Consider the following 27,160-nt stretch of genomic DNA (forward strand, 5'->3'; position numbering starts at 1 on the left):
CAGCTTCACTGGCCCTGGCCAGGGCCGGCGCTACCATTAGGCAGCTTTAGGCAGCTGCCTATGGGCGCCGACTCCTGAGGGGGCGGGACCGAGTCTCCCAGCACTGTAATAAGGATGTCTCTTAAAAAGACATCCTTATTTTACCACAGTGACGGTTTGCACAGGCTTACTGGCTGAGACTGCAGACATGTCACAGTCTGACATGTCCGGTGCAGCCAGCAGCAGTGCCCGATGCCTGCCCCCCTTCCTCTCTGCGCTGTGGTTGCTCCGTTCCCCGGGACCCAACCACGTACCTACTATAGTATGACCTTCTCCTGCCCCTCCCGAGGCTCCGCCCCCTCTTCCCGAGGCCCCGCCTCTTCCTACTCCTGGAGTCATGCTCTGTCTGTGTGGGCCTATCCTGCCCTGCTTCTCAGTGTGCAGTATGAGTGAGAGAAAATGCAGAACCCTTCAAGCAGTAGGTGGGTGTTTTTTAGTGTTATCTGGGGGTTGGGGTGTATATTAATATTATCTGGGGAAGTGGGTATAGCAGTTACTGTATATGTGGGGTGGGATAATGTCATATTTAGATATACTGTATTTAAGTTACTAGCGCATGGTGTAAAGTTATGCGTGCTTGGAGTGGGGGCAGGTGTCTGTAGTAATGTTTTGTGGGGTCTCAGTAAAGGGATGTATTGTTTAATATGTAGATACAGAGCACTTGGGACTTCATAAATTATATATATATATATATATATATATATATATATATATATATATATAATGGGAGGAAGCAGCACAGAGGAGCAGTGATACAGGTGACGGGGAAGTGACAAAAAAGCATTGGCATACAGGTGACAGGATGGGTTAAATGGCACAAAGGAGCTGGGATACAGGTTTTGGAATATGGGGGGGGGAGGCAAAGAGAGAGAGAGGAGCTGGGATACAGGTGACGGGATGGGGAAAGCAGCATTGAGGAGCTGGGATACAGGTGACGGGATGGGGAAAGCAGCATTGAGGAGCTGGGATACAGGTGACGGGATGGATGGAAGCAGCACCGAGGAGCTGGGATACAGGTGACGGGATGGATGGGAGCAGCACCGAGGAGCTGGGATACAGGTGACGGGATGGATGGGAGCAGCACCGAGGAGCTGGGATACAGGTGACGGGATGGGGAAAGCAGCATTGAGGAGCTGGGATACAGGTGACAGGATGCGGGGAAGCAGCACCGAGGAGCTGGGATACAGGTGACGGGATGGATGGGAGCAGCACCGAGGAGCTGGGATACAGGTGACGGGATGGGGAAAGCAGCATTGAGGAGCTGGGATACAGGTGACAGGATGCGGGGAAGCAGCACCGAGGAGCTGGGAAACAGGTGTCAGGATGCAGGGGGAAGCAGCACAGAGAGCTGGGATACAGGTGACAGGATGCGGGGAAGCAGCACCGAGGAGCTGGGAAACAGGTGTCAGGATGCAGGGGGAAGCAGCACAGAGAGCTGGGATACAGGTGACAGGATGCGGGGAAGCAGCACCGAGGAGCTGGGAAACAGGTGTCAGGATGCAGGGGGAAGCAGCACAGAGAGCTGGGATACAGGTGACAGGATGCGGGGAAGCAGCACCGAGTAAATGGGGAAACAGGTGTAAGGATGCAGGGGGAAGCAGCACAGAGAGCTGGGATACAGGTGACAGGATGCGGGGAAGCAGCACCGAGGAGCTGGGAAACAGGTGTCAGGATGCAGGGGGAAGCAGCACAGAGAGCTGGGATACAGGTGACAGGATGCGGGGAAGCAGCACCGAGGAGCTGGGATACAGGTGTCAGGATGCAGGGGGAATCAGCACAGAGAGCTGGGATACAGGTGACAGGATGCGGGGAAGCAGCACCGAGGAGCTGGGAAACAGGTGTCAGGATGCAGGGGGAAGCAGCACAGAGAGCTGGGATACAGGTGACAGGATGCGGGGAAGCAGCACCGAGGAGCTGGGAAACAGGTGTCAGGATGCAGGGGGAAGCAGCACAGAGAGCTGGGATACAGGTGACAGGATGCGGGGAATCAGCAACGAGGAGCCGGGATACAGGTGACGGGATAGGGGGACACAGTACAGAGGAGCAGGGATACAGGTGTCAGGATGCTGGGTGAAGCAAAGAGGGAGAGAGGAGCTGGGATACAGGTGACAGGATGGGAAAAGCAGCACCAAGGAGCTGGGATACAGGTGACGGGATGGGGCAAAGCAGTACAGAGGAGCTGGGATACAGGTGTCGGGATGCAGGGGGAAGCAGCTCCGAGGATCTGGGATACAGGTGTCGGGATGCAGAGGGAAGCAGCTCTGAGGATCTGGGATACAGGTGTCGGGATGCAGAGGGAAGCAGCTCAGAGGATCTGGGATACAGGTGTCGGGATGCAGAGGGAAGCAGCTCTGAGGATCTGGGATAAAGGTGTCGGGATGCAGAGGGAAGCAGCTCTGAGGAGCTGGGATACAGGTGACGGGATGGGGCAAAGCAGTACAGAGGAGCTGGGATATAGGTGTCGGGATGCAGGGGGAAGCAAAGAGGCAGAGAGGAGCTGGGATACAGGTGATGTAATGAGGGAGAGACGGCACAGAGGAGCCAGGACACAGTTGACGGGATGGGGTGATAGGCAAAAATTTTGCCTAGGGTGCCTAGAAACCTTGCACCGGCCCTGGCCCTGGCAGTGTGATTTGGCCGGACATCCCGAGTAACCTGGGGCTAACTCAGATGTCCGATGGTCACGCAGCTGATCCTCAGATGCAGCAGTGCATCACAGAAGCCAATAGTGGCCACCTTTATACATAAGACACCTCATGCGGCTTTTATATGTTTTAGCACAGCTGCTACGTACACAGATGCAGAGCCGGATTATAGGAGGGGCAACAAGGGCGGTTGCCCCGGGGCCCCCACTTACTGTCCCCCAGACTCCGCACTCACCGGTGCCCGCAGTCAGCGGCACTAATAGTGAGTCAGACTGACTCATTATTAGTAAGCCGCGAGCAGTCCAACTCCCAGCAGTAACGACGTAGGAAGGATGGAAGTGGTGCACTCATGCACCGCATCAGAGGAGAGGAGAAGACTCTTCCCCTCCCCGTCCAGCCTCTTTCTCCCCTATTGCCGCTGGTGACCATATGACAATGTCAGGATGATCCCATCAAAGGGAGCCGCAACCGCCCTGCAGTGTGAGATCTCAAAGGAACGGAGCTGCAACTGCCCAGCGCTGAGCCTGCCCACCTTGGGGGGGGGGGGGGGGGGGCAGAAACAGCTCTCCCTCTCCCTGCGCATGGATGAACAAAAATAAGAAGATAAATACATACATATATATATTTATTTTTAAAATTACAGTGTTTGAAAGGGGCCCCCACAAGATTGTTGCCCAGGAGCTCCCACAGCCCTTAATCCGACTCTGCACAGATGTAGAGGCTGTGCTATAGTATCCACCTCTGAATCTGCCCCATTGTGGTGTGATTATTTGGAGATTTGTGAGTGTAAATTGATAACTGAATGATTTATCTTTGTGGCTCTGTGCACTGGCGTGTCTATAATGGGTGCAGTGTGTGCGGTGCACACGGGCCCCTGTGTCCAGAGGGGGCCCACACTGCACCCATTTCTTCTATACTCACCTTTCTGGCGTCCATCGGTGATTGTGTGTGGGCCCCCTCATCTCCCGTAGCCGTCATCGCCACTGCTAGCGCACTGAGAACTAGAGACTCTGGCGCAGTGCCAGAGTCTACAGCGCATGCGCAGGAATCCCAAAAAATTTCACTGTGGCCATTTTTTCGGAGTCCTGCGCATACGCTGTAGACACTGGCACTGTGCCAGAGTCTCAGTGCTGAGAGCGCCAACATCGGCGACGACGGCTACGGGAGATGAGGGGGCCCACACATGGAGTCTGCACATGGGTCCCCTCCTATCTAGAAACGCCTCTGGCTCGGTGTGTATTTTTGGCTATAACTTGTCTTTGTCTTTTTGTCTGTACGGTTTTATTTGTATATGAGTGCTATCTGGTTGTCAGTGTTTGCACTGTCTATATCTTTTCAGTGTTACTTGTTTGTGAACAACGAAGAGTGGGAGGCGACAGGCTGGAGAGTTGAGTGAGGAGGAAGAACAGGTTGGGGGACTCTACCAGGTAGTGGAGGAGGGTGGAGAGCGTGTTAACGAAGATGACACTCACTGTGCCCCTGGAAAAGCATAGTTAGGCATAACATACGCTTAACTTTTGAGGAGAATTATGCAAATTTATGACAAGGAAGAAGCAGCTTTAGGCATCTGTATTTGAAGCTGTGACTGCAGTAGGACATGTGAAGAGAAGACAACGGTCTTAGGAGTCTATTTACTAAGCCGTGGATGGAGATAAATCTGAAGTAGATAAAGTCCCAGCCAACCGGCTCCTAACTGCCATGTCACAGGCTGGGATTGAAAAATGACAGTTTGGAGCCGATTGGCTGGTACTTTATCTCCGTCGGATTTATCTCCATCCAATGCCTAGTAAATAGACCCCTTAATCCCTTATACACAGTGGTCGAAGTGGAAATTTTGAAGTGGGCGTATGGAAAAGTGAAGGTTGTAATTATGCTCCGGAAAAAGGGGGCGAGTCCACTTAAAGGGGGCGTGTCCATAAGTGTAGTGTACCACACCATATACACATTATGCACCACAATAATAGGACCCCTTATACTATCTAGTACTGGTGCCCTTTACATATTATCCCACAGGGAATGAGACAAAATTCACATTATGCCACACTGAATGAGCCAAAATTCACATTACGCCACACGGAATGAGACAAAATTCACTATATGTCACACGGAATGAGCCAAAATTTACAATATGCCACAAAGTATGAGCCAAACATTATCCCACACAGTATGATCAACAATTCAGGGACAGGGAGAGAGAGGGACAGCAGTGACGGGGAGAGTGACGGCAGTGACGGGGAGAGTGACAAGAGGAAGTAGGGGAACATTACCTGATGAGATGAGCAGCGGAGGTGCTGAAGGGACTGTGGTCGGTGGCTGTGCAGAGGTGTAGTCGGCAGCAGTGGAGGAGCCCATGGGCAGCGGCGGTGGCGGTGGTAAGGAGGCCTTCGGTGTGGTGGCAGTTAGAAGGCCTTTGGTGCGGTGGCGGCGAGGTCCCTCCGGCGGCGGGCGACTGTGAATGGCGAGCGGCTGTGACCATTGGGCGGCTGTGAGCGGCAGAGAGCCTCACAGGTCCGGCGCTCTACACTGCTGCCTAGTCAGGCCGGGAGCAGCATCCTTAGTGCAGGAGGCTGGCCACTTCCCTCGCCTCCTGCTGCACACTTTAATTTAATTTTTTTTTAAATTACTACCAGGTTCAGTGGAAAGAAGTGCAGGTATACCGTACCGCTGCATACCGGCCCACTTCGACCACTGCGTATACATTTAAAAAAAAATCTTTCTGAGAAGAGCTGCAGTATAATTGTTTATGCATAATTGTATTATAAAGTCACATAATGCTTAAGTCTCTCCTAACCACAGTATAAATTTATAACCTGTGCAGTATGGAGTCGGATGACTGCACTCAAAAGATGTCTATTTAATTTATGCCCACTATAGGTAAGAAGCAGCAACAGTGGTTGCAGTGTTTAGAACACTGGCATACCTCCCAACATTTGATGCAGGAGACTCAGGACCAGCCGTGCCGTAGGTGCTGCCGCAAAGGGGCGAGGTCTCAGGAGGAGTGGGCTTGGCCTCGGGTGGAGGGCCTGGCCTAGCGTCGCATCCCCTGTTTTCACCATTTTGGGGGCGTGCCCGGCACTCTCTGAGCAGCTGGGCAGCCCCCGGCTAGCACTCCCCGCATGCGCACAGCATCTATTCAGTGATCACCTGCTGCTTTGCTGAGCAGCCAGTGCCAGATTAAGGTTTACATGGGCCTAGAGCTGACATTTGTGAAGGGCCTATTGTGTGGCATCGCAGATGTAACCAGCACTGTACGGCGTGACCAGTGCTGTGGGCATGAGACCTACACATGGGTTGTGGGCGTAGCCTATTCCGTGACACGTGGCTAGCACCATGGAGGGATTAGCTAACACTAATCCAACTAACTCAATCTCCCTCTCCTCGTCGCTTTATATGAAGTAAGCACTGCCTGTAATTTTATTGACCACTAAATAAAAACAATAAAAAAACCACTGGCTGTGGTCAGGGCCGGATTAAGCCCTTGGGGGGCCCAGGGCACACATGACAGGGGGCCCACCCACCAGCAACCACCCCCCGCAGGGGGGAAAGCAGGATTCGGAAGGGGGTTTCCTTTGAACACACACACACACACACACACACACACACACACACACACACACACACACACACACACACACACACACACACACACACACACACACACACACACACACACACATTACATAGAACTCATGCACCCCCATACACACAAATACATACACACACACTAAACACATACACACGTACACGAATAGAACATATACACATATATACAGTATACACAGATAGAACACATACACACATAGAACACAAACTGTGCGTACACGTACACTTACACTAAAGCCTGCCCTGAGGAAAAGGGTGAGGATGCCGCAGCCAGGACATATTGCTGGGAGCCAGGGGCACAGTTCACCATTAGGCCCCGCCCCCACGGCAAAAATGCCGTGATTCGCGGGTCGGCGGGGAGGGGGCGGGGCCAATATGACATGATTCTATAACAATTATCTTATATTACCTCCGTCCCCTCTGCTCCGACCCCCGAATCGCGGCATACCCCCGCACAAAGACCCCACGCTGCAGTGGGGAGAAGACTACTGGTGTGTTATGTCCCGCTTGTGGCTGTGCGTGTGGCTCCCTCCCCCTCCTAATGGGCAGCTCGGATCAGGGATTGATACAGGCAGCAATCTCCAGCCTCCACTGCAGCCAGGAGAGCTGCTGCTGGCGGCGGAGGCTGGAGAGGGGACAGCAGCACCAGAGCGGGGCAGCGCAGCTTTGGCTGGGGGCCCCTTATGACAGGAGGGCCCGGGGTACTGAACCCCTGGGCCCCCCCCCTTAATCCGGCTCTGGCTGTGGTTGCTCCCCCCATCTTTATATTAATGTGTGATCACTATATATACACTGCTCAAAAAAAATAAGAATTTACTCACCGGTAATTCTATTTCTCGTAGTCCGTAGTGGATGCTGGGTACTCCGTAAGGACCATGGGAAATAGACGGGCTCCGCAGGAGACTGGGCACTCTAAAAGAAAGATTAGGTACTATCTGGTGTGCACTGGCTCCTCCCTCTATGCCCCTCCTCCAGACCTCAGTTAGGGAAACTGTGCCCGGAAGAGCTGACACTACAAGGAAAGGATTTGGAATCCCGGGTAAGACTCATACCAGCCACACCAATCACACCGTACAACTTGTGATAACTATACCCAGTTAACAGTATGAACAACAAAGGAGTCTCATTAACAGATGGCTCATAACAAAACCCTTTAGTTAAGCAATAACTATACATGTATTGCAGAGAGTCCGCACTTGGGACGGGCTCCCAGCATCCACTACGGACTACGAGAAATAGAATTACCGGTGAGTAAATTCTTATTTTCTCTGACGTCCTAGTGGATGCTGGGTACTCCGTAAGGACCATGGGGATTATACCAAAGCTCCCAAACGGGCGGGAGAGTGCGGATGACTCTGCAGCACCGCATGAGCAAACACAAGGTCCTCCTCAGCCAGGATATCAAACTTGTAGAATTTTGCAAACGTGTTTGACCCCGACCAAGTAGCAGCTCGGCAAAGTTGTAATGCCGAGACCCCTTGGGCAGGCGCCCAAGAAGAGCCCCCTTCCTTGTGGAATGGGCTTTTACTGATTTAGGATGCGGCAGTCCAGCCGCAGAATGTGCAAGTTGAATCGCGCCACAGATCCAGCGAGCAATAGTCTGCTTAGAAGCAGGAGCACCCAGCTTGTTGGGTGCATGCAGGATAACAGCGAGACAGTATTTTTGACTCTAGCCGTCCTGAAAACATAAATTTTCAGGGCCCGGACTACATCCAGCAACTTGGAGGCCTCCAAGTCCCGAGTAGCCGCAGGCACCACAAAAGGTTGGTTCAAATGAAACGCTGATACCAACTTAGGGAGAAATTGGGGACGAATCCTCAATTCTGCCCCGTCCCTATGGAAGATCAGATAAGGGCTTTCACATGACAAAGCCGCCAATTCTGATACACGCCTAGCCGAAGCCAAGGCCAAATATATATGACCACTTTCCACGTGAGATACTTCAACTCCACGTTCTGAAGTGGCTCAAAACAATGTGATTTTAGGAAAACCAACACTACGTTGAGATCCCAAGGTGCCACTGGAGGCACAAAAGGGGGCTGAATATGCAGCACTCCCTTAACAACGTCTGAACTTCAGGCAGCGTCTCTCCTAGCCTTTAACAGCGTAGGAATAACTTCATCTGGAACGCCCTTTCCCGTTAGGATTCTGCGTTCAACCGCCAAGCCGTCAAATGCAGCCGCGGTAAGTCTTGGAACAGACAGGGCCCCTGCAGTAACAGGTCCGTCTGAGAGACAGAGGCCATGGGTCCTCCGAGATCATTTTTCTGGGTACCAAGTTCTTCTTGGCCAATCCGGAACTACGAGTATAGTTCTTACTCCTCTCTTACTTACTATCCTCAGTACCTTGGGCATGAGAGGAAGAGGAGGGAACACATAAACCTACTGGTACACCCACGGTGTCACTAGTGCATCCACAGCTATCGCCTGAGGGTATCATGACCTAGTGCAATACTTTTTTAGCTTTTTGTTTAGGCGGGACGCCGTCATGTCCACCTGTGGCCGTTCCCAACGGTTCACAATCTGCGTGAAGACTTCTGGATGAAGTCCCCACTCTCCCGGGTGGAGGCCGTGCCTGCTGAGGAAGTCTGCTTCCTAGTTTTCCACACCCGGAATGAACACCGCTGACAGTGTTAGCACGTGATACTCCGCCCATCGGAGAATCCTTGTGGCTTCTGCCAACGCCATCCTGCTTCTTGTGCCGCCTTGTCGGTTTACATGGCCGACAGCCGTTGTGTTGTCTGACTGAATCAGCACCGGCTGGTTTTGAAGCAGGGGTTCTTGCTGCCTTAGGGCATTGTAAATGGCCCTTAGGTCCAGAATATTTATGTGTAGGGAAGTCTCCTGACTCGACCATTGTCCTTGGAAATTTCTTCCCTGAGTGGCTGCTCCCCAACCTCGGAGGCTTGCATCCACGGTCACCAGGACCCAGTCCTGAATGCCGAATCTGCGGCCCTCGAGAAGATGAGCACTCTGCAGCCACCACAGCAAAGACACCCTGGCCCCGGGGACAGGGTGATCAGCTGATGCATCTGAAGATGCGATCCTCACTAGTCTAACAGGTCCCACTGAAATTCCTTGCATGGAACCTACCGAAGGGAATTACTTCGTAAGAAGCTAGCACCTTTTCCAGGACTCGCGTGCAATGATGCACCGACACCTGTTTTGGTTTTAGGAGGTCTCTGACCAGAGATGACAACTCCTTGGCCTTCTCCTCCGGGAGAAACACCTTCTTCTGTTCTGTGTCCAGAAACATGCCCAATATCAGCAGACGCGTCGTAGGAACCAGCTGCGACTTTGGGATATTCAGAATCCAGCCGTGCTGTTGTAGCACTTCCTGAGATAGTGCTACTCCGATCAACGACTGCTCCTGGGACCTCGCCTTTATAAGGAGATCGTCCAAGTACGGGATAATTATAACTCCCTTCTTTCGAAGGAATATCATCATTTTGGCCATTACCTTGGAACACACCCTCGGTGCCGTGGACAGACCAAACGGCAACGTCTGGAATTGGTAATGGCAGTTCTGTACCACAACCTTGAGGTACTCCTGGTGAGGTGGGTAAATGGGGACATGTAGGTAAGCATCCATGATGTCCAGTGATACCATGTAATCCCCCTCTTCCAGGCTTGCAATAACCGCCCTGAGCGATTCCATTTTGAACTCGAATTTCCTTATATAAGTGTTCAAGGATTTCAAATTTAGACTGGGTCTCACCGAACCGTCTGGTTTCGGTACCACAAACATTGTGGAATAGTAACCCCGTCCCTGTTGAAGGAGGGGAACTTTTATTATCACCTGCTGGAGGTACAGCTTGTGAATTGCCGCCAGTACTACCTCCCTGTCCTGGGGAGTAGTTGGCAAGGCTGATTTGAGGTAACGGCGAGGGGGAGACGCCTCGAATTCCAGCTTGTATCCCTGCGATACCACTTGTAGAACCCAGAGATCCACCTGTGAGCGAACCCACTGGTCGCTGAAGTTCTGGAGACGCGCCCCCACCGCACCCGGCTCCGTCTGTGGAGCCCCAGCGTCATGCGGTGGACTCAGTAGAAGCAGGGGAGGATTTTTGTTCCTGGGAACTGGCTGTCTGGTGCAGCTTTTTCCCTCTCCCCCTGCCTCTGGGCAGAAAGGAAGCACCTTTGATCCGCTTGCCTTTCTGAGGCCGAAAGGACTGTACCTGATAGTATGGTGCTTTCTTAGGTTGTGAGGGAGCCTGAGGTAAAAATGTCGATTTCCCAGCTGTTGCTGTGGATACGAGGTCCGAGAGACCATCCCCAAACAATTCCTCACCCTTATAAGGCAAAACCTCCATGTGCCTTTTAGAATCAGCATCACCTGTCCACTGCCGGGTCCATAATACCCTCCTGGCAGAAATGGACATTGCATTAATTCTAGATGCCAGCCGGCAAATATCCCTCTGTGCATCCCTCATATATAAGACGACGTCTTTAATATGCACCATGGTTAGCAAAATAGTATCCCTGTCGAGGGTATCAATATTATCTGACAGGGTATCAGACCACGCTGCAGCAGCACTACACATCCATGCTGAAGCAATTGCAGGTCTCAGTATAGTACCTGAGTGTGTATATACAGACTTCAGGATAGCCTCCTGCTTTCTATCAGCAAGCTCCTTTAAGGCGGCCGTATCCTGAGACGGCAGTGCCACCTTTTTTGACAAGCGTGTGAGCGCCTTATCCACCCTAGGAGATATCTCCCAACGTGACCTATCCTCTGGCGGGAAAGGGTACGCCATCAGTAATTTTTTAGAAATGACCAGTTTCTTATCGGGGGAACCCCACGCTTCTTCACACACTTCATTCAACTCATCTGATGGGGGAAAAAACACTGGCTGCTTTTTCTCCCCAAACATAATACCCTTTTTAGTGGTACCTGGATTAATGTCAGAAATGTGTAACACATTTTTCATTGCCGTAATCATGCAACGGATGCCCCTTGTGGATTGTGTATATGTCTCATCCTCGTCGACACTGGTGTCAGACTCCGTGTCGACATCTGTGTCTGCCATCTGAGGTAGCGGGCGTTTGTGAGCCCCTGATGGTCTTTGAGACGCCTGGGCAGGCACGGGCTGAGAAGCCGGCTGTCCCACGGCTGTTACGTCATCCAGCCTTTTATGTAAGGAGTTGACACTGCCGGTTAATACCTTTCACATATCCATCCACTCTGGTGTCGACCCCGCAGGGGGTGACATCACATTTATCGGCACCTGCTCCGCCTCCACATAAGCCTCCTCATCAAACACGTCGACACAGCCGTACCGACACACCGCACACACACAGGGAATGCTCTGACTCTGAGGACAGGACCCCACAAAGTCCTTTGGGGAGACAGAGAGAGAGTATGCCAGCACACACCACAGCGCTATATAATTAGGGATTTACACTAACACAAAGTGATTTTTCCCTATAGCTGCTTTACATGTATAGTTTGCGCCTAAATTTAGTGCCCCCCCTCTCTTTTTAACCCTTTGAGCCTGGAAACGGCAGGGGAGAGCCTGGGGAGCTGTCTTCCAGCGGAACTGTGAAGAGAAAATGGCGCCAGTGTGCTGAGGGAGATAGCCCCGCCCCCTTCACGGCGGACTTCTCCCGCTCTTATATTAATATTATGGCATGGGATTTTTGCACATATATAGTTTATTAGACTATATTATGTGCTTTTTGCCAATTTAAGGTACTCTAATTGCAGCCCAGGGCGCCCCCCCCCCCAGCGCCCTGCACCCATCAGTGACCGGAGTATGTGGTGTGCATAGGGAGCAATGGCGCACAGCTGCAGTGCTGTGCGCTACCTTAATGAAGACCGGAGTCTTCAGCTGCCGATTTCCAGGACGTTCTTCTTGCTTCTGGCTCTGCAAAGGGGACGGCGGCGCGGCTCCGTGACCGGACGACCGAGGCTGGGCCTGTGTTCGATCCCTCTGGAGCTAATGGTGTCCAGTAGCATAGAAGCCCAAGCTAGCTGCAAGCAGGTAGGTTCGCTTCTCTCCCCTAAGTCCCTCGTAGCAGTGAGTCTGTTGCCAGCAGATCTCACTGAAAATAAAAAACCTAATAAATACTTTCTTTACTAGAAGCTCAGGAGAGCCCCTAGTGTGCAACCAGCTCGAGCCGGGCACAGATTCTAACGGAGGCCTGGAGGAGGGGCATAGAGGGAGGAGCCAGTGCACACCAGATAGTACCTAATCTTTCTTTTAGAGTGCCCAGTCTCCTGCGGAGCCCGTCTATTCCCCATGGTCCTTACGGAGTACCCAGCATCCACTAGAACGTCAGAGAAATAAAGGGAACACTAAAATAACACATCCTAGATGAATGAAATATTCTTATTAAATACTTTGTTCTTTACATAGTTGAATGTGCTGACAACAAAATCACACAAAAATTATCAATGGAAATCAAATTTATTAACCCATGGAGGTCTGGTTTTGGAGTCACACTCAAAATTAAAATGGAAAAACACACTACAGGCTGATCCAAGTTTGATGTAATGTCCTTAAAACAAGTCAAAATGAGGCTCAGTAGTGTGTGTGGCCTCCACGTGCCTGTATGACCGCCCTACAATGCCTGGGCATGCTCCTGATGAGGTGGCGGATGGTCTCCTGAGGGATCTCTTCCCAGACATGGACTAAAGCATCTGCCAACTCCTGAACAGTCTGTGGTGCAACGTGGCGTTGGTGGATGGAGCAAGACATGATGCCCCAGATGTGCTCAATTGGATTCAGGTCTGGGGAACGGGCGGGCCAGTCCATAGCATCAATGCCTTCATCTTGCAGGAACTGCTGACACACTCCAGCCACATGAGGTCTAGCATTGTCTTGCATTAGGAGGAACCCAGGGCAACCGCACCAGCATATGGTCTCACAAGAGCTCTGAGGATCTCATCTCGGTACCTAATGGCAGTCAGGCTACCTCTGGCGAGCACATGGAGGGCTGTGCGGCCCCCCAAAGAAATGCCACCCCACACCATTACTGACCCACTGCCAAACCGGTCATGCTGGAGGATGTTGCAGGCAGCAGAACGTTCTCCTTGGCGTCTCCAGACTCTGTCACGTCTGTCACGTGCTCAGTGAGAACCTGCTTGTATCTGTGAAGAGCACAGGGCACCAGTGGTGAATTTGCCAATCTTGGTGTTCTCTGGCAAATGCCAAACGTCCTGCACGGTGTTGGGCTGTAAGCACAACCTCCACCTGTGGACTTCGGGCCCTCATACCACTCTCATGGAGACGGTTTCTGATCGTTTGAGTAGACACATGCACATTTGTGGCTTGCTGGAGGTCATTTTGCAGGGCTCTGGCAGTGCTCCTCCTGTTCCTCCTTGCACAAAGGCGGAGGTAGTGGTCCTGCTGCTGGGTTGTTGCCCTCCTACGGCCTCCTCCACGTCTCCTGATGTACTGGCCTGTCTCCTGGTAGCGCCTCCATGCTCTGGACACTACGCTGACAGACACAGCAAACCTTCTTGCCACAGCTCGCATTTATGTGCCATCCTGGATGAGCTGCACTACCTGAGCCACTTGTGTGGGTTGTAGGGAGTCTACAACCCACACAAGTGGCTCAGGTAGTGCAGCTCACCACTAGTGTCTCATGCTACCACTAGAGTGAAAGCACCGCCAGCTTTCAAAAGTGACCAAAACATCAGCCAGAAAGCATAGGAGCTGAGAAGTGGTCTGTGGTCACCACCTGCAGAACAACTCCTTTATTGGGGGTGTCTTGCTAATTGCCTATAATTCCCACCTGTTGTCTATTCCATTTGCACAGCAGCATGTGTAATTGATTGTCAATCAGTGTTGCTTCCTAAGTGGACAGTTTGATTTCACAGAAGTGTGATTGACTTGGAGTTACATTGTGTTGTTTGAGTGTTCCCTTTATTTTTTTGAGCAGTGTGTGTATATATATATATATATATATATATATACACACACACACACACACACACACACACACACACACACACACACATATACATACATACACATATATATATTTTCATTCATTCATTCATTCATTCATGTGCTCTCCTCGTGTCAATTCATGTACCAGCCCACTTCCTGCTGCCCCCAATGTGTTAATTCTCCCCCAGATGGAGAGAATGCACTGACATTGAGGGGGGCATTGATCATGATATCATGTGGTGGAGGAGGCAGTAGATCAGATGTGTGCTGTGTTAATGGCCATACACACTGGGCGATTTTGAGCTCAAAGTAGCTCACTTTTGGTATGTTGAGCTACTTTGAGCTCAAACTTGTCCTGTGTGTATGGGCTAGCGATGAGCTGTGAGCGCTGATGCGCGCTCCAGCATCATTGCTAGCTGTCGCCGTCCGTCGGGCTGTTTGTACAGCTGAGTGAAGCACTTTCCACAGACTCCTATTGTGGAAAGTGCTTCACACACACACACACACACACACACACACACACACACACACACACACACACACACACACACACACACACACACACACAAACAAACCCCCCCCCCCCCCTCCCCGTGAACATCGCTGGCACAGGGAAAATAGCTCAGTGTGTTTGCACTGAGCTATTTTCCTGCCAGCGATGTCCACACACGCTGGGCAAAAACCCGGCGTGTATGCACCTTTAGTTGCACTTTCCACCAGTCACCTGCTTTGTGACTTTACTTGTCTTGAGCAGCACACAAAGAAATGCCCCCACTTCCTGTCCCTCCCTCCCAGCATCCTCTGCATGACCAGTCTAAGCTGCACTGCAGAATGGTTGCCTGTCCTTGACTGATGGGTCTGATTTTGTGAGCGGCAGCTTAGTGTGCAACGTAAGAGTGCAGACAACGGACACCGGCACTGACATTGGCCCATGATGATTAGTAGTATGCAAGCCGTAACAATACATTTTAGAGCTCTGGACCAAAAAGAGCATCAGAGACACAGACACTGTCATTGCATGCTCAGGTATAGTTGTTGCCGCTGTACAACACTACCTCACCCAATGCACATACCTCTCACCAAATACACCACCCACCCACTCACTGCTATACATCTCACCTATCTGTCAATGCTATATACAGCACTCCCTTTCCTCTACAACTTACAGATAACATTCTTCAAATACTGAAAAACATCTCACTATTAACCCCCAACCCCACACCTCCTCCAATGAAATAACTCTTCCTCAAACCTGGGGTTCTCAGCTCCAGTTCTCAAGTACCACCAACATGGCATGATTGTGGATATTTTGCAATCTATTTTTCTAAATCAGTAATTATCCCACCTGTTTCACAGACAGAAATTCTGAATACATGACCCGTTTGGAAAACCTGAGGTTTGAGGTTAAGGACCATTGCTCTAAAACGTTGAAATACTCTACACCTCTACTCCCTGACCACATACTGCAACTGACCCAATATCATACTCCTTACTCACCAGGATGCCCTGATCCATAACTGACACACAAATACCCTCTCCAAAATCTGAAGTAAAAAAAAACTGAAGAGAATAGTAAAACATTTTGGCTCAGATTTATCAAGCCTTGGAGAGTGATAAACTGCACAGGGCTAAAGTACCAACCAATCAGCTCCTAACTGTCATTTTTCAAACACAGCCTGTAACATGGCAGTTAGGAGCTGGTTGGTTGGTATTTTATCACCGTGCAATTTATCCCTCTCCAAGGCTCGATGACTCTGGGCCTTTATTTCTTAAAATTAAGCTTTCCTATCTCTCAATGGGGTCAATTCAATTCAGCGCGATGTGATGCCAGCCAAGAGGATTTCTTCTCGTGCGAGCAGAAATCTGACAAAAGTACTGTTGCGATGCTGTTTTATGCCCTTAGCATGGCGGAAACAGCATGGCGCCGGGCACATAGGTTGGAGAATGCTGGTTTTCTCTACTAAACACCCTGTTTAGTCCGCAAGAACCGGCCTTCTCCGACATAATAGTATGCTGAATTTAACAGCAGCGGGAGCTCCTTCCCATCGCTATTCAATCTGCGCTAAATTGAATTGGTCATAATGAAGCCGTTGCTATGCATCCCTCCGTGTGCTATCTGTATTATTAAGAAGCTTCTCATCCTGAGGCAGCTCTCCTATATTCCAACACTGGCTGGGGACACCATGGCAGATTGTACTACAAAAGATGTTCACAAAAAAAAAATAAATAAAAAAAAAAATATATATATACACACACATATACAAACACTCACTTCCTCCAAAATAGAAAAAAGATTAGACCAGCACTCACGTTTGATGAAAGAAAAAAAGGGTTTTTTTATTCCTGACAAGCCATCTGGAAATACCCACTGCTACAATCCGCCCAACAGCTGTTTCAACGCTTTCTGGTTTTCATCAGGGGCAATTGACACTCTGTCTGGAGTCCTTTTAAAAGGCAGAGAGAGCGCCGAGGGTTTTGAAACCGGAAGTCCGTCACCGGGAGGCAGCGCGTCATAGCCGCTGTCCGATAGGCCAATTCCACACACGTGGGTTGCATTGCCATAATACACAAACCCGGCTTTCTCCTTAGTAACCCGCTCCGGCAGCGTGACGTAGGTGTAGTTCAGGCATATCGATGTTCAGTGTACAGTGGCAGACAGGTATAGTTGCTGCTGTCAATGTCTCCAGCCATAGGTTAATCCGTGGAGTAATTAACCCCACAGAGCGCCAATAATATGGAGATATGACAGTCCAGAATAAAGAACAATAGTAAATGTCAAACAAATTAAGGTGAACAAACTGTGTTAGCTTGCACAGCAAGGGTGTACCCAGGGGATAACTAAATGCAGTACAATGCCCAAGACTAATGAAACACAACAGTAAATGGTCACAATTATTGAGATAATGTGGATGCGGGCAGCCAATAATAATTACAATTGCCGTGCCGTATCAAGAGCATAAAAGAGCGTCACCTGTGGGTCAAGGATTGTCCCTTAGTACAATACCCAATATTCCCATGTTGTCTCCATACATGGTACTGATTGGGCCCAACACTGCTTAATTACCAAGTTCGGATGGGATCGGATGGTTTCCAGTGTGGTATGATTGTATCAGACAGGTGTGTCCCTATGTGATAGTACACAGTGTGACAGTGCCAGCCCCCGCCTCTCAATCATAACATATCTCGTGTGGTGATATGTAAGAATGGACACCACCAAAATTGCCAGTGTGTGGGAGACAGTGGGGAGGGGTGGGGAAGGTACACCAAGTTCCTTGATACAACACCCAGTATTCCCACCTTGTCTCCAAGAGTGGTACTGACTAGGCCCATCACTGCTTAATTGCCAAGATCAGACGGGATCGGATGGGATCCAGTGTGGTATGGTAGTATCAATCTCCATGGTATATAGGATAGGAGTGCAGGACAATCAGGGATTAGTAGGTGACAATTGATGAGGACATGTCATAGATGATGTAACATGACACACGGCGGTGTCTCAGAAAAATAAACCAAAAAAGATTAGGCTCTATACATTGATGTATAGAATCAAAGGAAGCATCCAAGGCGGAATTCTTCATTGAGCCCATTGGGGGCCAATGTTTGTAATCTATCAATCCATTGATGTTCTCTCTGTAGTAGAATTTTGTTGCGATCACCACCCCTTTGGAGCGGTGGGATTTGGTCCAAAATGCAACACTTAAGTTGGTTGATAGTGTGTTTTGCTTCCCTAAAGTGTCTGGCCACAGGTAAATTTGCGAAGTCACCTGAGGCCCCCCCTAGGGTGATGCTCTTTTTGATTGTGGAACGATGTTGGCTTAAACGCTCTTTTAGCATTCTGCTAGTCTTTCCAACGTAAAGCAGGTTACACGGACATTTCAACACATAGACCACAAATTTACTGTTGCAGTCAAGTCTTTGTTTAATGGTGTAAGTCTTGTTATCTTGAGGGTTAATAAACCGCTTGCCAAGTAGCAAGAAAGGACAGTTTGGACAGCCTGTACATTTGTAAACCCCTGTTTTGGTAGTCAACCAGTGAGAAGGTGTATTCCTTTTTCTCTTGGAAAAGTCTGTTACAACAAGCATGTCTTTCAAATTCGGTCCTCGTTTATATGCAAATCTAGGTGGTTGCGTGATTGCTTTTGCCAGACTTGGATCTGTGCTAATGAGATGCCAATGTTCATGGATCTTATTACGAATTAATTTAGAAGCAGTGGTATACATGCTGACAAAATTAAATCTGTCATTGTCTTTGTTTGAAGATATGTCTTTACTAGATAGGAGTTCATCTCTCCTTATCTGGCCAATCCTTGTAAGTGCCGCATCAATCTCCTCCTTTGAGTATCCACGATCGAGGAAGCGTTGACTCATAGATTGTAGAGCTGAGGGTATGTCAGCAGGGTTAGAGGTGATACGTAACTGTCACGATCCGGGTATCTGGACGCCATTTCTTACCCATCAGATGCCTCCTAAGGCTGGCTCAGCGCTCCAGGACCGGATCCCATCTGTTATCCTAATGTTCACATTCCTGCATCCTCTCCTGTCTCTCTGAGACGCTGTCACAGTAACGCCATATTACATCTGGCATGGCGTCTCCCGCGGCCTCCGCCGCCGTCCCTGAGCTTCTGCATGCAGAGTGTCAGAGTGGCGATTACGTCAGCCGCGGCCTCCGCTGTGTCCGCGTGGTTGGATGTGCACTTGTCAGCCTGGCGTCTCCTGTCTCCAGTGGCCGGCGCCGCCATTACTGTTTTCATTACCACATGGATTACAAACCAAACTTCCCTCCAAGTGTCTGCATGGGCGCAGCCATCTTGGATTCTGTCAGCTGATCATTTCCTCCAATCTGTTGTCAGTATTGTTAAATCTGCATAATTGCCTAGCCCAGTGGTTCTCAAACTCGGTCCTCAGGACCCCACACAGTGCATGTTTTGCAGGTCTCCTCACAGAATCGCAAGTGAAATAATTAGCTCCACCTGTGGACCTTTTAAAATGTGTCAGTGAGTAATTAATACACCTGTGCACCTGCTGGGTTACCTGCAAAACATGCACTGTGTGGGGTCCTGAGGACCGAGTTTGAGAACCTATGGCCTAGCCAATCCCTTCCTTGCTGCAGGTATAAATACACTGTGCCTGAGCAAGGAAGGCGTCAGTGCTTTGGTTGTCAAACCTAGTTCCTGTTTGTCTCTCTCCTGTGATTGTCTTCCAGGTTCCAGCTCCTGTCTCAAGACTTCCACCATAGAGACCCGCACCAGCATTCCACCTGCGGTGTAGCCTGACTCTCCAATCCATTGTGGATTCATCTGTTTCCTGCTACAACATTACCTGCTTCCAGCTCAGCTTCCAGCAGAGTACAGCTTCCCTTAAAGGGCCGGTGTCCTTTCTACACTTTACCACTCTCCACCGGTATTATTATTTCTCCGCTCTCAAGTTCTACATTTCAGTTCATATTTCATCGCTCCCAAGTTCATTTATTATTTAACTGGTTCCAGCCAGTATCCACTCCGTGCTAACAACAGTCTGGTTCCAGCCAGTATCCACAGCAGCTGTTTTATCTTCAGCAACCCAGCTTTTCCTGGAACACCAGCTGGCACAATCCTGGGTTATCTCCATTGCTACAGTCGGGCCTGGTAAGGACTTTCCATCTAGAAGATCATAAGAACTATCTCACACTACCAGTGCCCTGTGGCTCCTGCCATCCTATAGTACCCAGGAATTGTATTTATTCTTTGCTGACTTTTACGTTTTCTTTTACTGCACCTGTGTTGCGGAGTTGTCATAATAAACATCATTGACTTTTATCCAAGTTGTCGTGGTCACGCCTTCGGGCAGTTATTATTCATGTTACTTACATGTCCAGGGGTCTGATACAACCTCCCAGGTTCCGGTACATCTCAGCCCCTACAACTGAGGCTGCCTCCCGTCAGCTCAGGCCCTCAGTTGTGACAGTAACACCCTGAGGAGCTGTGAAAACGGTAAACCTCCTTTGAGCGGCGCCGGATGGAAACTGGTGGAGAGCAAGAGAGTGTTTCTGTCAGAGTCTTTACAATAAATTCTGGTGGTCAGTGTATTGTTGGAGAGGAGAATGGATACGTCTAAAAAATTGATTTCTGCTTTGCTAAACGTGAGGCTGAATCTAATGGTGCCGGGAAGTGAATTCAGATGATCAATAAAGGTCAGGAGAGCTTTTTCTCCCCCGTGCCAAATGAAAAATAGATCATCAATATATCGAACATATGCTGTCAAAAACCGGCCAAAGACAGGGTGACCTGTGATGTGTTCTCGTTCATACGCTGACATAAATATGTTGGCGTATGCTGGGGCCATGTTCGACCCCATAGCCGTGCCCTGCTTCTGCAAGAAAAAACAGTTTTCAAACAGAAAGTAATTTTTGTTCAAGATAAGGTTGATTAATAATATCATATAATCTGATGGAGGTCCAAAGTACACGTCACTTTCTGTTATTGATCATCTACATGATTCAATTCCAAGTGCATGTGGAATGTTCGTGTAGAGACTTGAGACGTCAAGTGTCACCAATAGTGCATCATCAGGGATGTGCTTAACGTCATCCAATTTTCTTAAGAAATCTGTTGTATCTTCAATGTAACTAGCTGCACTTTTAGCAAGTGGTTGTAGATAAAAATCTACAAACTGTGAGAGTAGTTGACACAAAGATCCTCGTGCTGAAATAATCGGGCGTCCGGGGGGCGTTGTTAGGGATTTGTGGATTTTTGGTAGAGTATATAGGATAGGGGTCTTAGGGTGAGGTGTGGTCAGAAAGTCAGCAGTGGTCTGATTAATGTACCTGTTATTGACTCCCAAATTGATTATTGAATCAATTTCCTTTTTGTACGTCCATGTGGGATCATAGGGGAGTTTTTGGTAGCAGGTTGGATTAGACAATTGCCCATAGGCCTCTTGTATATAATAATCATAGTCAAGGAGGACTATGCCCCCTCCCTTATCCGCCGCTCTGATGACCAAATGTTTGTCATTCTGTAGAGATTTGATAGCAGATCTTTCTTCCTTCGTAATATTGGAATAACTGGTCTTTTGCTCCTTGATGTAAGGCATCGTGTCTCTTTTAAGTACCCTTAGGAAGGTGTGAACTGAGGGATTGAGTGACGGTGGATCGAATTGGCTTGGTTTCTTTAATGGACATTGAAGTATAGAGGAAGGAGCCATCGTGGTAGAGTCTGGACACTGAGAGTTGGAGTAAAAGTCTTTTAAACGGAGTTGTCTTCCTAATTTGTAAAGGTCAACCTGCCAGTGAAAACTATCCTGGCCCACCGTAGGTACAAATGACAGTCCCTTGTTTAGGATGGAAAGTTCTTCATCAGTCAGTTCATGTTTTGATAAGTTAAATACTACTGATGTCTGTACTCCGTTCACAGTTGTTTTCTTCTTCCTTTTTCTCCCACCTCTACGGGTGGGTAAAGCGGGTTTTTTGGAGCCCTCCTGTTGCGTTCGGATCTGGAGAGATAGGTTGCCCCCTGTGCAGATGTAGACGGTGCGTCAGAGTCACTTGCTGATGTTTGGGATCTGCTTTCAATATCTGTGAACGGTGTAGTAGGTCTGCGTCCTCCACGTCTCTGTTGTGGTCTGTATTTGCGTTGCTCACTCCGTGATACCCAGGGATATACCCTGTTCTCTTTATAGTCCAGTTTGACTTGTTTATATTTATTTTTCTTAAATTTTAGCAGGTCTCCACGAAATTTGTCAATGTCTTTATTCAGTTTGGTGAAAAGATCACTGTCAGGAGATTGGATTGTCCTAAAAAGTTCTGACGCCTCCAATTCTGAGATGTCCCTTCTAATTTCAATTAGATCTACGCCAGCCTGCTCAATTACAAGCAACATTAGATCCTGGGAACATTTATTCAAGATATTGCACCACTTGGTGCAAAAATCATTATTGTGCCTCCCCAGTGTGGGTTGGTTGTGTAATCTGAACCCTATGGGGCAAACACATATAATAAATATTTTACATTTATGTATACACACTCAACAACACACCTATACATAGGCACATAAAAGGAGATTTATGGTAAGAACTTACCTTTGTTAAATCTCTTTCTGCGAGGTACACTGGGTTCCACAGGAAATAACATTGGGGTGTAGAGTTGGATCTTGATCCGAGGCACCAACAGGCTAAAATCTTTGACTGTTCCCAAGATGCACAGCGCTGCCTCTTCTATAAACCCGCCTCCGTGCACAAGAGCTCAGTTTTGTTAACCAGTCCAATGCAGTAGCAGGTAAAAGAGACGACAACCGTTAGTAGCCACATATACCACGTTCTCGCGACAGGAGAAGGTACCAGCGGCTAATGCCATACAAACTCAAAGAAGCCAAGTGCGTCAGGGTGGGCACCCTGTGGAACCCAGTGTACCTCGCAGAAAGAGATTTAACAAAGGTAAGTTCTTACCATTAATCTCCTTTTCTGCAGCGGGGTACACTGGGGTTCCATAGGGAATAACATCGGGGATGTCCTAAAGCAGTTCCTCATGGGAGGGGGGGAGCACTGTAGCGGGCACAAGAACCCGGCATCCAAAGGAGGCATCCTGGGAGGCGGAAAACCTTATGAAAAATCAGAAAGGGAGACCTACAGGACAAGGCACCCAAGTCTGAAACCCGTCAAGCAGAGGCAATAAACAGCAAGAATAAGACATTAAAAGTAAGCCACTTAAGGTCCATAAGCTCAAGGATGTTCAAAAGGAGACTCTTGTAAGGCGTCCAGAACAACCGAAAAATCCCAAGGAGCCACAGGCGGGACATAGGGAGGTTGAATCCGCAAAACACCCTGAGTGAGTGAATGTGTGATCAGGCAGAGTCGCAATGTTTCTCTGAAACCATATCGACAAGGCAGAAATATGAACCTTGAGGGAGACCAGACGATGGCCTAAGTCCAGACCCTGTTGCAGGAAAGCCAAAAGCTTGGCAGTACTGAACTTATATGCATCATAACGGTTAGTCGCACACCAGGTGAAGTAAGAATTCCAGACCCTATAATAAAGCCAAGCAGACGCTGGTTTACGGGCCACAACATAGTTTGAACGACCGCCTCAGAAAATCCTTTGGCCCTCAGTACGGAGGCTCCAAGAGCCACACCAGGAGGTCTGGGCACTGTGGAAGTAGAAGAGGACGCTCTATCGAGAGACCCTGTAGGTCTGAGAACCAATGCCGTCTGGGCCATGCTGGAGCGATTAGAAGTAGTATTCCTCCTTCTTGCTTGAGCTTCCTTATCACCCTGGGCAGAAGTGACACCAGAGGGAACACATATGGCAGCTGAAAGTTCCATGGAATTGCCAGTGCATCCACGAACGCTGCTTGAGGATCCCTTGTCCTTGCTCCGAAGACTGGAACCTTGTGATTGTGTCGAGACGCCATTATGTCTATATCGGGTAGGCCCCACTTGTCCACTAGGAGTTGAGAGTTGAAAGACTTCTAAATGAAGGCTCCACTCTCCGGTGTGTACGTCCTGATGATTGAGGAAGTCCACTTCCCAGTTGAGGACTTTCGGAATGAACACTGCCGATATGGCTGGCAAATGGCGTTCCGCTCAATGAAGGATTTTTGACACTTCCATCATTGCCATGCGGCTTCGAGTGCCGCCTTGATGATTTATGTACGCCACTGTTGTGGCGTTGTCCGATTAGTATAGAACAGGCCTGTTCACGTACAGAGGCAGGGCTAGTGTCAATGCATTGAACACTGCCCGCAATTCCAGAATGTTTATCGGGAGGAGAGATTTCTCTCTGGTCCACCGACCCAGAAGAGAGTGTTGCTCCAACACCGCTCTCCAGCCCCGCAGACTGGCATCCATCGTCAGAAGGACTCAGTTGGAGATCCAGATGGGACGACCCCTGCTCAGTTGCTGGTCCTGTAGCCACCAGCTTAGTGACAAGCGGACCTCCGGAGTCAAGGAGATCATGTGAGTCCTGATCCGATGAGGCAGGCTGTCCCACTTGGAAAGTATCAACCGCTGCAGAGGGCGGGAATGAAATTGAGCATACTTTACCATGTCGAAAGCCGACACCATGAGACCAAGTACTTGCATCGCCGAGTGTACCGACACACGTGGGCGAGAGAGGAAGCATCTTATCGTGTCCTGAAGTTTCAGGTCCTTCACCGGAGACAAAAACAACCGCTGGTTGTGGGTGTCCAATAGCGCTCCCAGGTGCACCATGCTCTGAGCAGGGACCAGGGAAGATTTCTTCCAGTTGATGAGCCACCCGTGGGCTTGCAGGAATTGGACCTTCAGTTCCAGATGACAGAGAAGAACCTCTGGAGAGTTGGCCAGGAGCAACAAGTCATCCAGATACGGCAGTATCCTGATACCCTGATGGCGGAGCAGAGCCGTCATGTCCTTGGTGAAAATTCTTGGAGCCGTGGTCAGATCGAAAAGGTAAGGCCTGGAATTGAAAATGTAAGTTGCCAATAGCAAACTGCAGGTATTGATGATGCGACACTGCAATAGGTATATGCAGGTAAGCATCCTGTATGTCCAGGGATATCATATAGTCCTTGGGTTCCAAAGCCAGAACAATAGAGCAAAGCGTTTCCATACGGAATTTGGAAACTTTCACAAATTTGTTCAAAGACTTGAGGTTGCGAATAGGCCGAGAGGACCCATTCGGTTTCGGGACTATGAACAGGGTGGAATAGTACCCCCTGCCTCTCTGAGCCAGAGGCACCAGCACTATCACTCCTGTATCCAGGAGAGATTGTACCACCAAATGGAGAGTTTTTGCTTTTACCTGATCCAAAGGGATGTTTGTTGAGCAAAATTGGCGAGGGGGACGTTTCTTGAAAGAGATGGCGTATCCGTGAGTGACGACTTCCCTTACCCAGGTGTCCGAAGTGGTCTGTAACCATGCTTGAGCAAACCGTAGAAGTTGGCCTCCCACCCTGGGATCCCCCAGGGGGAGGACCGCCCCATCATGCTGCAGGCTTGTCTGTTTTGGAAGCAGGCTGACGGGCAGCCCAGGCACGTTTAGGTTTGGGCTTACAGGTTTTGGAAGTGCATGCCTGTTTCGGGTATGCCTGACCCTTTGCTTTACCTGGAGGTCGAAAGGAACGAAAGGTAGTACTCTTAGCCTTTGGAGCCGAAGGAGAAGTACTAGGCAGACATGCAGTATTAGCTGATGCCAAGTCAGCAACAATCTTGTTGAGATCTTCCCCAAAAAGAATGTTTCCCTTAAAAGGGATCACATCCAAGGTCTTTTTAGAGTCCAGATCTACAGACCAGGACTGCAACCAGAGAATCCATTCTCGTAGATGCCTTGGCCGCCTGGACACCTGCATCAGATGCCGCCTCCTGAATATAATGAGAGGCTGTAAAAATATATGAAAGACACTGTCTAGCATTATCAGGAAAATCCGACGGTAGTTCCGCTTCAACTTCCTGAACCCAGGCTTCAATAGCTTTTGTCGCCCAAGAAGCCGCAATAGTGGGTCTATGCATAGCTCCAGCAAGAGTATAAATGGAATTCAAGCAACCCTCCACATGCTTATCCGTCGGTTCCTTCAGTGAGGTGACGGTAGTGACAGGCAGAGCAGAGGACACCACCAGACGCGCGACTTGTGAATCCACCGGCGGAGGGGTTTCCCAATTTTTACTTAACTCTGCAGCAAGAGGATAACGAGCTAGCATCTTTTAGACAGGGAAAATGTCTTTCCTGGATTTTCCCAGTATTTCTGTCTAATGTCAACCAAGTGGTCAGAATGAAGTAAAACTAATTTAGTAACCTTCTGACGTTTAAACTTACCTGGTTTCTTAGAGGTAGCTGGAGGCTCTTCGTCATCATCGATTTGAAGAATCAGCCTGATAGCCTCCAAGAGGTCAGGAACATCCACTTGTGTCAGAGATTCCCCATCAGAAGCATCTGCATCAGTGTCTGAAGGGTCAGTGTAAGCGCCATCTTCATCTGACGAAATATCCAAAACGTGTGGATTGTGAGGAAGTAATGACCCGTTTAGATGACCCCTTGGTCTTAGGCGTGCGAGAGTCAGGATTTTGCTTAGCAGGAGACTGATTTAATTGCTGTAATTGAGAGGACAGTGTATCTGTTCATGGCGGATTAACTGCATGGACAATATGTGGCTGTAATGGCACAGGAGGTCCCATAGGGGGCGCAAGTCTAGTTACTAGCGTAGTCAGTAAATTAGACAGGGCCGAAACTAGGCTTTCCGTCACCCGGGGCAAGGCAGTAATTTGGCGCCCCCACCCAACCACACAAAAAAGAAACCCCCCCAGCAAAACAAACTCTGGTGCAGGATCAGCCATGGATCTACCACCCTGTTTAGTAGACAGTATATGCAAGCATAACTTAAGGGTGAAATAGTACAAAATAAGCAGACAAATTACCTGACAAAAAAATCCTGTATAGTGTTACTGCAAAGCAGAGCACAAACAGAGGATTTAAGAGGTATGTGGTGACTGTAAGACACAGAGAAAAATACTAGAGATGTGCACCGGAAATTTTTCGGGTTTTGTGTTTTGGTTTTAGATTCGGTTCCGCGACCGTGTTTTGGATTCGGACGCGTTTTGGCAAAACCTCCCTGAAAAATTTTTGTCGGATTCGGGTGCGTTTTGGATTCGGGTGTTTTTTTTCTTCAAAACACCCTCAAAAACAGCTTAAATCATAGAATTTGGGGGTAATTTTGATCCTATAGTATTATTAACCTCAATAACCATCATTTCCACTCATTTCCAGTCTATTCTGAACACCACACACCTCACAATATTCTTTTTAGTCCTAAAATTTGCACCAAGGTCGCTGGATGACTAAGCTAAGCGACCCAAGTGGGCGGCACAAACACATGGCCCATCTAGGAGTGGCACTGCAGTGTCAGACAGGATGGCACTTAAAAAAATTGGCCCCAAACATCACATGATGCAAAGATAAATAAAAAAATAAAAAAAAGGAGGAGGAGAAAAGAGGTGCAAGATGGAATTGTCCTTGGGCCCTCCCACCCAC

General features: G+C 49.1%; 1 long non-coding RNA gene and 2 pseudogenes across 1 annotated transcript in view; 1 reads left to right on the plus strand and 2 right to left on the minus strand.

Annotated features, from left to right (window-relative positions):
* The first annotated feature begins 212 nt into the window (after positions 1-212).
* The window catches only part of LOC134932039 (uncharacterized), a 42,892-nt gene continuing 15,944 nt past the window's right edge, over positions 213-27,160 (plus strand). The window contains exons 1-2 of the long non-coding RNA XR_010179234.1: positions 213-461; positions 4,024-4,111. This is a non-coding gene — a long non-coding RNA (uncharacterized LOC134932039). The remainder of the gene's footprint in view (positions 462-4,023; positions 4,112-27,160) is intronic.
* On the minus strand, positions 17,177-17,296 carry LOC134939047 (5S ribosomal RNA; annotated as a pseudogene).
* Positions 17,457-17,576, minus strand: LOC134937309 (5S ribosomal RNA; annotated as a pseudogene).

Source organism: Pseudophryne corroboree, chromosome 6 (genome assembly GCF_028390025.1).
Source record: "Pseudophryne corroboree isolate aPseCor3 chromosome 6, aPseCor3.hap2, whole genome shotgun sequence".
NCBI classification, from domain to species: domain Eukaryota; kingdom Metazoa; phylum Chordata; class Amphibia; order Anura; family Myobatrachidae; genus Pseudophryne; species Pseudophryne corroboree.